The following is a 12,082-nucleotide window of genomic DNA, read 5'->3' on the forward strand; positions in this document are numbered from 1 at the left end:
GTTGCTATAGGAAATGTCGATAGCAACATTTGGCATCAACGACTTAGTCACATCAGTGAGAAAGGACTCAGGATGATGCACTCAAAGGGAAAGTTGAGTGATCTACGGTCAGTAGAGATTGATATGTGTAAGGATTGCATACTTGGGAAATAGGAGAGAGTTAGTTTCTAAACATACATTGGTACCCCAAAGAAGGAGAGACCTGAACTAAGCCCCTCAAATGTATGGGAATCGATGACCGTCTCATCCCTAAGTGGAAGGAATTACTTCGTGACATTTATTAACGATCATTGGTGATGAATGGAAGATTTCAAAGGGTGCCCTATCAGTTGCATGAGGTGAGAAAAGTGGAACGCTTTATGTGACTTCTAATGCATGTATGTCTACTTCAGTTGCTATAGGAAATGTCGATAGCAACATTTGGCATCAACGACTTGGTCACATCAGTGAGAAGGGACTCAGGGTGATGCACTCAAAGGGAAAGTTAAGTGATCTACGATCAGTAGAGATTGATATGTGTAAGGATTGCATACTTGGGAAATAGGAGAGAGTTAGTTTCTAAACATACATCGGTACCCCAAAGAAGGAGAGACCTGAACTAGGCCCCTCAAATGTATGGGAATCGATGACCGTCTCATCCCTAAGTGGAAGGAATTATTTCATGACGTTTATTAACGATCATTAGTGATGAATGGAAGATTTCAAAGGGTGCCCTGTCGATTGCATAAGGTAAGAAAAGTGGAACGCTTTATATGACTTCTAATGCATGTATGTCTACTTCAGTTGCTATAGGAAATGTCGATAGCAACATTTGGCATCAACGACTTGGTCACATCAGTGAGAAGGGACTCAGGATGATGCACTCAAAGGAAAAGTTGAGTAATCTACGATCAGTAAAGATTGATATGTGCAAGGATTGCATACTTGGGAAATAGGAGAGAGTTAGTTTCTAGACATACACCGATACCCCAAAGAAGGAGAGACTTGAACTAGGCCCCTCAAATGTATGGGAACCGACGACCGTCTCATCCCTAAGTGGAAGGAATTACTTCGTGACGTTTATTAACGATCATTCTCGAAAGGTATGGGTTTACATCCTGAAATACAAATGTCTTTAATGCTTTTAATATTTGGAAAGCAATGGTTGAAAATGAAACTGGTTTGAAAATCAAGAAGCTAAGAACCAATAACGGTGGTGAGTATGATGACACCGGGTTCAAGAAATTTTACTATGAACATGGTATCAGGATGGAAATAATTGTGCCATGTACGCCTCAACATAACGACATAGCTGAGTGGATGAACCGAACATTAACTGAAAAAGCCAAAAGCATGCTTATGCAGTCAGACTTACCAAAGCAGTTCTGGGTAGAAGCAGTCAATACAATAGTATACTTGATTTATAGGAGTCCATCAGTAGCATTGGACAACAATCTACCAGAAGAAGTATGGAATGGAAAATATGGAAGACTTTCACATTTGAAAGTTTTTGGTTGTGTAGCATATGTGCATGTTAATGATCATGTCAAAAACAAACTTGATCCAAAATCCCAGAAATGCACCTTTGTCAGTTACGATGAAGATGAGTATAGGTATCGCATTTGGGATGATGAAAACAAGAAGGTGATCAGAAGCAAAGATGTGATCTTTAATGAAAAGGTGATGTACAAAGACAGACACACGGTAGAACCAACAGAACTTGCAGAACCAGTTCAAAATGAAATGACCTATGTAAACTTAGATGATGCCCTAGAAGGTGTTGGGACACAATAACGAAACATTGAGAATCCTTTGGAAAAGTAGACACATTAACAAAATGCCGAGATTCCTCAAACAGAGGAACCTGTGGAGCAGATTATCGCACCACCGCCTCCTATTCCAGCTCCAGAGCTTAGGAGATCTTCTCGGAAGCATGTACCAAATAAGAGGTATATGAATTATTTACTTCTTACAGATGGAGGAGAACTATGATGAAGCATGTCGGGCGGGAGATTCGAGCAAGAAGGACTTGCAATAAAGGACGAGATGAAGTCCCTCAACTCCAACAAAATGCGGAACTAACTAAGTCACCCAAAGGTAAGAAGGCTCTTCACAACAAGTGGGTGTACATGATCAAAAAGGAGCATGACGGATCTAGGAGGTACAAAGTCCAATTGGTAGGTAAAGGCTTTGAGCGAAAGGAAGGAATTGACTACATTGACATTTTTGCACTGGTTGTGAAGTTAACAACCATCACATCAGTCTTGAGCATTGTTGCCTTAGAGGGCCTACATCTCGAGCAATTAGATGTGAAGACAGTATTTCTTCACGGTGATCTTGATAAAGAGATTTACATGCACCAATCAGAAGGATTCTCAATAAAAGGTAAAGAGGATCTTATGTGCAGATTGAACAAGAGCTTGTATGGTCTCAAACAAAGTGCCAAGGTAGTAAATACGCCATTGGCCAGTCACTTTCGTCTCTCCAAGGATTAGGCTCCCCACACTAATGAAGAAAAGGACTTCATGGCTAAGGTACCTTACGCCTTAGCCATTGGAAGTCTCATGTACATCATGGTTGGTACCAGACCAGACATTAGTCAAGCAGTGGGAGCTGTCAACAAGTTTATGTCAAATCCAAGGAAAACTCACTAGGAGATATCTACATGGCACTATTGATAAGTGTCTATGTTTTGGCAAAGGAGATTTGAAAATTCGAAGATATGTTAATACTGATTTTGCAGGTGAAATTGATCATCGCAGGAGCACTATCGGATATGTGTTCACTATTGGCACAACAACTATTAGTTGGATGTCACAGATACAAAAGATTGTTATTTTATCTACTACAGAAACTGAGTATGTAACAATGACAAAAACCAATAAAGAGATTATTTGGCTTCAAGGTTTGTTAACAGAACTCGGAATAAAGCAGGAAAGAAATTAATGTTTTACACTGCGACAGTCAGAATGCGATACATCTGACAAAGAACTCTGCATTTCATTTCAGAACTAAATATATTGAATTACGATATCATTTCGTCAGATCTCTGTTAGAGGATGGAGTGTTGACACTGAAAAAAATCCAAAGTAGCAAGAATCCGCCAAATATGTTGACAAAGGTGGTGACTATAGAGAAGTTGAGGTTGTGCTTAATTTCAGTTGGTTTTTATGCTTGAAGACAGATTTGAGCACATCGTTATCTATATACTAGTTGAGATAGTATCTCCGTCTCCAAGTGGAAGATTGTTAAGTTCAAATAGAAATGAAGAAAATGGAAATAGAAAATTAAATAGCCTTGAAGAGAATGAGTTGTAGATGAAAATGAGCCGCGGAGGAGCTAATTTTCATGCGCTAGAATGATAATGCTCGCATGCTAAAATAACCTATTAAATATCTCAATTACTCTCTTCCTTTCCTATCCATTCAATATAACTATAAAATGAAGCAATTGTACGTGAATGTGAATCTAGTGAAGTGAGTGAGCGAGGAGTGTGAGAGTGTTGAAGGTAAGAGAGAGAAAAGTGTGAGAAGAGTTGAGTTGAATGTGTGTCTCCTCCTCTTATTTTTCTCTCAGGTTATAGTATATTCGGTGTGCTCTGGGAACATAAGTCAAATTAGACCGAATCATGTAAATCTGGTGTTCTTATTTTATGTACTTAAATGGTAAATCTAGCAACTAGCCGAGTTGAAATTAAGAAGAGCATTGCAACTTGCAACCACATCATTTTGAGAAGATGGTGTAAACTGGCGACATGGAAGATAAATGCATAAAATAATATGGAACCCGTAAATTACGTCCAAGGCTCAAATTAACACCTCCAAACAAAACCATTCCCAAAGAACATTCTAATAGTAAAAACATTATTTAGCGTATCCATTTTCGAAGTTTCTGATGGGCTTCTCGATGAGGTGCAGGCGAAGGGTTGAACTTGGTGCAGAAGCCGGAATAAAAAGATCACTCATTCCTTCTCGGTTTGCTTCTTGTTGGCCGCTTCAACAGCTTCCTTTGGAGGCAAGGTCTGCAGAACACTACAATCGTGTCATTAACCAAAGCTGCGAGGTAACAAAAGGAACCAAACAGATGTGCATGCTTCTATGATCCTATCGCTTGCCTTAACTACGCCATTGAACGTGCTTGTAAAGGCTCTCACACATTTTATCAAACAGGTAATACGCATTGAAAGTCAATAACAAAGCTACATGCTTACGAGATTAGGCTTGAAGAAGTTGTGGACGACAGAGGCACCGGCGAGAAGCGAGACGATGACGACGCCGCACGACCAAGCCAGCGAAGGAGTACCTCTCGGCGGTTTACCGCCTCCGAATTTGTGATTCATGTGTCCTACCACCCACCATCTCTCCGCGCGTAAAGAGTTTCTTCGTTGGTAGATTTCAGATTAATCCTGGCCAACTTTGCCACTCAACCATGTTGCGGGGTTGCATTTTTCGGGAGAGCCTTGGGCCAGCTTGCTTACTGCCAACTTTCCCTTTAACGTTTGAGCTTTTCTTTTTTCTTTTTTTCTTTTTTTCTTTTTTCTATGAGCAATGCTACACTCACCAGGGTTCACAATGGCATATTCCACACTATATGAAAGACTGCGGCTCAAGTTATAGCATATTTAGTCGACTAAAAGCATATCTAGGTTACTACAAATTCACATCCATCTAATACAAATGAAGCGAAAGCAGTTGGCAAAAATAAAAATGAACAAGAATTTCGAAATGAAGCGTAAAGTAATGTGATTTATTATGCATTTGTATATAATATGTGTTAATATGGGGAGTAAGTAGAATAAACATATTTATAATAGTTAGTGAGTTTCACAATAATTTATGAATACTCACTTTCTTTCCAAGAGTTTTCTATATTATTCTTACTTTTTCATTACAAGACATAAAAGTGACTGAATCCTATTCAAACAAAATAAAATCTACGTTATTATTTACATAATGGTTAGTCATTCCGGACATACAAAATAAATTATCATAGACAAACATAATACCCTACACAAACTTGGTTTGGAACATTCTCCCCAACTTAAGTGGTCAAGACTTTGACATTAAGTATTCTTCAATTTTATCCATTAATAGTTTCAAATTTTTACTAACATTCAGTTAAGTTCTTCATCTTTAAGGCCCTTGCATATGACTGAGAACTCATATTTTTCCTAACTTGATGATGTGAACTTATCTATAAGGACATCTTCAACTTCTCATATGTCAATTTGCAACTTCTCAACCATGTATATAAACTTTTCCGATCTTGGCCCAAGTAGGTTCTAATCCTTCGTATTGTAAAGTAGTTTCTTATATTAACCTCATAGTGATTTGTTTCATTCTTGATGGAGTTTAACAAGCACCTAGTCACCACATCGAAGTGCAATGATCTTCTCTCTTGACTTGCCCACTACTCTATCCACTTCAAAACTTTCTCATTGAGTCTTGGATTCTCTCCCCTACATGTCGTCCTCCTCTCTATTAAGTATTCACTCTCTCAACTTTATCCTGTTAAGCTTGACCCCATCTCTTATACATTAAATGAAAATGATAAATTTTAAAAAAAAACAAAAATGCATATCTCATGATTAATAAATTATAAATATAACAATTTATATATTTATTAATTTTTAATAGTGGCATCATTAATTAGTTTATAGATTTAAATAATATTTTACAACTATAATTCATCGTTATCTTCTAATAAAAATAGTATATTATAATAATAAAATAATAATTTATCATTAATTTCTTTTAAGAATAATATTATTTATGTATTATATTTTCTAATTGATAAGATCTTTGTATTTGTTTATGTTCTTGATATTTTATAATTCTTTTTTTATTGAACTTTTCAAGTGGAAAGAAAAAAATTATAATGTCCAAAAATCATCTTAGGTCATGCCATTAAAATTTTGATATATTGCAACTGCATATTTTTACAAGGCATAACTTAACATGTGTATCAATAAGCATTGTTTTTTTGTCCGTTATTAAATTAATCTATTGAAACTTTATTTTATTTTTATTTTTATTTATTAAAAAAAAAAAAGCAAAACAATTCTAAACCTCTTAACTATTGTGGATATTAAAGATATTTAATAATAAAATAATTATACTAATGCTTAAAATCTTTACATAGTAGAAAGCCAATGATCATGATTAGAAACAATCTAATTCCAAAAGTTTCCACATAACTTAGACCATGAAGAAGACTCAACAAAGATTTTTTATCTTCCAAAAGCAAAATTCAATCGATTAATAGCAATGCTTGAAGTTGCTTCCTATATTCAGCATTAGATGAAATTGAAGTTATAATTAATACTTAAGATAAATATAAAAAATTATTTCAAATAACACTGCCAATTAGACAGTGACATTGAAGAAGAAAGGATACTATTCAACAATAACAATTCTTTCAACGACTTCTTCAAGACTCTTTTAAAAGTTCGACTACTTTTACAAGTGCCCTTAGATATGCAAGCTTCTTGCAAATTGGACAATTGTCATCCATTAATCTTTGCCTACTAAAAGCCAAGTTTCAATATGCTAGACATACTGAATATCATTTATCCTTAAAACCCATATATTACATATGTATTTATCCATTTGTCATATCTTTTGTCTCTCAACCATGTGATTTTGTCAATATCATGACACAAAGTTCCACTGCCTTATATACTCAAGTTTCATATGAATCCCTACTTCTACCCATGGTCCCCTTTGTTTTATCCTTCGACTCCATGCTAATAAGGTTCTGCTGCCACCTGTGGACAAGCCATGGTTTTGTTTTATCTTTCAAGGGATCCATGCAAGCTAGAGTTCTGCCATGACACTACAGACGTCGTGTCTACTTCTCTCAACTTCTAATCCATTTTCTCAACTCTATCAAAGACATTTTATGTTCATCTGTAAAAGTACTTTGTAATCTTGTGTGAAATAAGAGAGTTTCTCATACAAATCTTTGACTATCTTTTATAAGTCTTATTTTAAAATTTTGTGTTTAAGTTAAATTAATTTCTTCTTTTTTATCTAAAAATTATAATTATATAAATCAAATGGATATGTACAAGTACTCTGGGCATACCCAAGGGAGGGACCCAAAGCTTACACACAACCAGATAATAGTATATACAACTCAAAGGCAACACAGGCCATCAACAAAGACTCCCAAACTACATCTCAAATGCACAAAAAGACGAATTTGTCATAAACTATTTGTTGAACTTATGGGTCATACCCTATTTTGATTATGACAAATACTAAGGTATTTAATAATCGTCAAGTTTGTATGTAGGTTCTTATTGGCAAACACTCATATAATGGCCTGCGGTAACCTGAAGTGAAGCCTAAAGACCCTGAAGATTCTATTTCATATTGTAAAGTCAATTAATGTAATATGAGTCTATAATAGTGACTACGGATATGGTCTATAATAATTTCTACAAGTCATACATGTAGGTTTGTAAGTTCAGAAATGTCATAGACTAACCATAGGGACCGAATGACCTTAGGGCACCCTTCGGTCGACCAATGCCAAATTTTTTAGGCACAAAAAATAGCCTTAGAAATGACCCTAGGTCATTACACAACACTTGAGATTGTCCCCATAATCACATATATTTTTTGGGGAATAATTGAAGCAAAAATTTGACCTAATTGAAAATATGTGAGAGGTTGGGCGACTGAACCCCAGGTGTTCAAAACACCTCGGGTGCCCAAACTGCTGGGAAGTTAGTGGGTTGACTTGGTTTCGGGCAACCAAACCTTTTTGAATGTATCTTCCTTGGGCACCCGAACCCGTGTCAGAGTGCTTTACACCAACCCGAGCGTATGAACTGTATAGTTCAAAATGACCTAGGGCGACCGAACTTGTGAGTTCGGGCTACCAAACATATAGACTGGGCACTCGAACCTCTGACTTAACTCTCTAACTTTTGTTCAGCCCACCAAATGACAATTTGGACACCTGAACTATTTTATATGAATTTTCAAGATGAGTCGGTTCGGGCGACCAAACCTTGGGTCGGGCACCCGAATCTCGCGGGTTAAATCACTTTTTACTGGGATTAAAATTAAGTAAACTGGGTTAATTTTATTAATGGTTTTTTAAACAAATTTAATAATACCCTTGGTATCCTCAATGGTCATAATTTTTTCTATGCCTACATATATCTCTTCATTTGCAAAATTAAGGCAAGATTGGCAAATAGGATTAGCCAAAAATTCTCTCAAATTTCCTAAACCCTATTTGTTCATTCCAACCCCATACACTCATAATACTTCCATTCCTTTGAGAAATATTGCTTTGTGAGTGTTTTATTGATTATTCCATTTTACTAAAAACCCTCACTTGCTCTTGTGCTTATGATTTTCATATTGAGGGTTTTGCTTTATTTTCCTCCAATTTTATTTGATAAATCTTTGTGTAGAAAAAATCTTATAGCTAAGTGGTTCTTTGCATTGTCATTGCAAGACTCATTAGAGCTATATATTTTGTGTGCAAAAATATTTTTACAAAACTATAATATTTTCAAACTACTCTTGTGCCTATTTCATTAAAGGAAAATATTTTGAGTTAGTTTAAATATTTGATTAAGCATTTTTGAAACTCTGGTTTATTATTGAGATTTGATATTTACTGTTTCAAAGAAAAAGGTTGATTAGAACACTCTTGAGCATATTAGTGATAATACCTTATTGAGTGTTGCTTGCACAAAATCACATCACTGAGCTTACATTTCCTATATTGTTGATGTGTGATTGATTGAGTATACTGTGCGTATTAGGGTACATATTTGCTTTACTTGAGAAGCATAATCACTGTACCAGTTATGTTGTGAAAAATACTATTGTATTTCCAGGCGTGGCCTGAGGGGGCTTGTTCTAACCCGAAAGGATCAAGTTGGGGTCAGCCCTGTGAATTTGACCTAGGGCTTTCTCCGCCCCACAAAGAGAATTTGTAAAGGTTGAGGTCAACCCTGTGCTAATTGATCTTAATATAATTGGTACCGCTCCACCCGTTAAGTGAGCTTTAGTGAAATTTTCGGGCTTACGAGCTAGGGGCGAGGACGTAGGCACAGCTGGCCGAACCCCGATAACATATCTGGTGTTAATTTATTTTTTGAAATTTACTTTCTACACCTGTATGTTTATGTTTATCATTTAAATATTTGATTGGGATTGTGAATACATAGAAAGACCCTAGGTTTGTGAAATACTGCTAGCTAGATTAGTTGAACCTCGGGGATTAATTTTTAAATACCCAATTCACCCCCCCCCTCCTCTTGGGAATGCACCAAGGCTAACACTATTCTAAAAGTGTGGGTTTGGATCACTTTTACAATAGCTTCCAGGAGAGTGATGCATCCTTTAAATTAATTTCTTTCATGTGTTATGTTGTTGTAATTTGTACTCAATGAAGTTTATGTTCAAAAATATATTATTAAATTATCTATGTTTTATCTTTGTCTTGACTACATACGACATTAGAGTGAAGCTTTATTATTCTTTTTGTACTACTCATTTTCCTAATTGACAAAATTATTTTGACAATATTATTTAAAGTCAACTAAATTAGCGTTTGTCACCCAAAACATAATAGACTAATGAGATCAATTACCTCCAATAAAACTTGTAAAATCAACAACAAAACCAAGCCTTAGTCCCACTAAGTAGGGTCGGCTATATGAATCATTTTCCGCCAATTTATACTATCATGGACCATTCCTTTTGATAGATTCAAGGATATTATATCCTTACTCACTATCTCCTCCCAAGTTATTTTAGGTCTACCCCTACCCCTTCTACTGCCCCCCACAGTAACTAAGTCACTCTTCCTCATAGGTGCACTATGTGGCCTACGTTGCAAGTGTCCATACCATTTGAGTAGTCCCTCCCTTATCTTATCTTCTATAAGAGCTACACCTAACTTACCACGAATATGTTCATTCATTAATTTATCTTTCAATGTTATACCACTCATCCATCTAAGCATTCTCATATCGGCAACTTTTACTTTTTGGATATTATGTTTCTTCGTCGCCCAACATTCCGATCCATATAGTATAACTAGTCTTATAGTTGTCCTATAAAACTTCCCTTTCAATTTTAAGGGTATTCTACGATCACATAGCACACTTGAAGCACTTCTCCATTTTACCCAACCTGCTTTAACTATATGCATTACATCATCTTCAATCTCCCCTTTAGCTTGCATAATAGATCCAAGGTATTGAAAATCTACAAGTGTATTTATTTCATCATCATCAAGTTTAACTTTGTCTCCAATATTCCTCCTATCATTACTAAAATTACATTTCATATATTCTGCTTTATTTCTACTTATCCTAAAGACTCTAGATTCCAAAGTTTCTCTCCATAATTCTAACTCAGCCTTTACTCCATCCCTAGTTTCATCAATTAATACAATATCATCTGCAAACAACATACACCATGGAACCTCCTTTTGAAAACTCCCAATCAATTAGTCCATTACTAAAGCAAAAAAATAAGGACTCAAAGTAGATCCTTGATGTACACCTATGGTAATTGGAAATTCTCTAGTTTCTCCATCTATAGTCTTTACACTAGTCATTACTCCATCGTATATATCCTTAATGACATCGGTATACCTACAACATACACCTTTTTTTTCTAAAACCCACCATAGAACTTCCCTAAGTATCTTATCATATGCTTTCTCAAGGTCAATAAATATCATATGCAAGTCTCTTTTCTTTTCCCTAAACTTTTCCATTAATCTTCTTAAATTTGTAAAATTGCTTCCAAAATATTAATGTCGATTTATTCAATTTTTTTCCTCATGATTAAGTTGCATACCAAGAAAATAAAAAATGCATGGTATAGTACCTTTTATTTTAGAAAATTTGATTACTTCTATTTTTTTCACTTTAAAAGTAGTTCTGAAATAAATTTCTATAACAATTTCGTGAATGGAGACTTTATTTTAGAGTCACCACATCAATTCTTCCTTTTTAACAAGGAATATTGTAGACACCCCATTTTGCTCGGAGCTAACATAATAGAATTTGGTGAAATTTTAATTCCATAAAATTAAAAAAAATTCAAAGGAAATTTTTGAATATAGGAAAAATAAATTGTACATTGGAAATGATAATAAAAAAATAATAGAAAATGAAAAAAGAAAATAAAAAAAGTTGGACAACATCTTCAGCTTCCAATTCAAACCTACAAAGAAAGAATCAGCAATTAGACATGTGAAAAATGTTGGAAAAAATTGGAATAAATAGTGATTGATAAAATTTAGTACTGATTGACTTAATCAGTATTAAACTTATTGGAGCTCCAAGCCTATAAATAGAGGCTTTCTGAGAGTGAGAAGGGACAGACAATTGAGTCATACAAAGAGATAAACGATTATATGGGCAATTAAGAGTGAAAATGATAGAGTTTTTCAATTGTTGGGAGATTGAGATTGAAGAATTCAGTAGGCTATAGAAAAATTCAAAAGGTCAAGTGAAATTGTAGAGTGAATATTCAAATTTGAAGGATCTGAAGGTTTGAATTGTAGAAAGTGATAGAAGGGAGTTTAGAAGAAGAAGAAAGAATTGCTGAATGAGGAACTCAAAAACAAAGGTTGGTATGGTTTAATTGGACAAATCCTTGTTGAATTTTCAATTTTTGTAGTTAATATTTAAATTCAAATAATCATTTTAGAATTTAGGATAATTCTAAAACTTGACCCATCAGCTCGGATCTGATCCATTAACTTGGATTTGACCTATTGACCCAAAGACCTGAAAAACCAGATCCATACCCTTGACTCGAGGACCCAATACCCAAGTCCAATTTGAACCTAGATCCATTGACCATTTGTAACGACCCGACCCGATAAATGTACACTAAATAAATAGGAAAAAGAGGAAGGAATTTAAAAGGGGGAAAACAGCAGGGCTTGTCGACGAGGCTCTTTCTCTCATCAACAAAGTCTCTTCTCTGACTCGTTGGCGAGGTTTAAAGGATCATCAATGAGTGGATACCGAGAGATTTCTGGAATTTTGGAATCTCAGGCTCATCAACGAGGCCAACTCTGTCATCGACTAATGCCCTTCTTCTACTAG

General features: G+C 35.2%; 1 long non-coding RNA gene across 1 annotated transcript; it reads right to left on the minus strand.

The window, feature by feature from the left end:
- Window positions 1-3,721: 3,721 nt before the first annotated feature.
- Window positions 3,722-4,564, minus strand: LOC131158596 (uncharacterized). The gene is made up of 2 exons (XR_009137493.1): window positions 4,190-4,564; window positions 3,722-4,010 (listed from the first exon to the last, which is right to left on the minus strand). It is a non-coding gene; the product is annotated as an uncharacterized LOC131158596 (long non-coding RNA).
- Between the last annotated feature and the right edge of the window lie 7,518 nt (window positions 4,565-12,082).

This window comes from Malania oleifera, chromosome 1 (genome assembly GCF_029873635.1).
Source record: "Malania oleifera isolate guangnan ecotype guangnan chromosome 1, ASM2987363v1, whole genome shotgun sequence".
NCBI classification, from domain to species: domain Eukaryota; kingdom Viridiplantae; phylum Streptophyta; class Magnoliopsida; order Santalales; family Ximeniaceae; genus Malania; species Malania oleifera.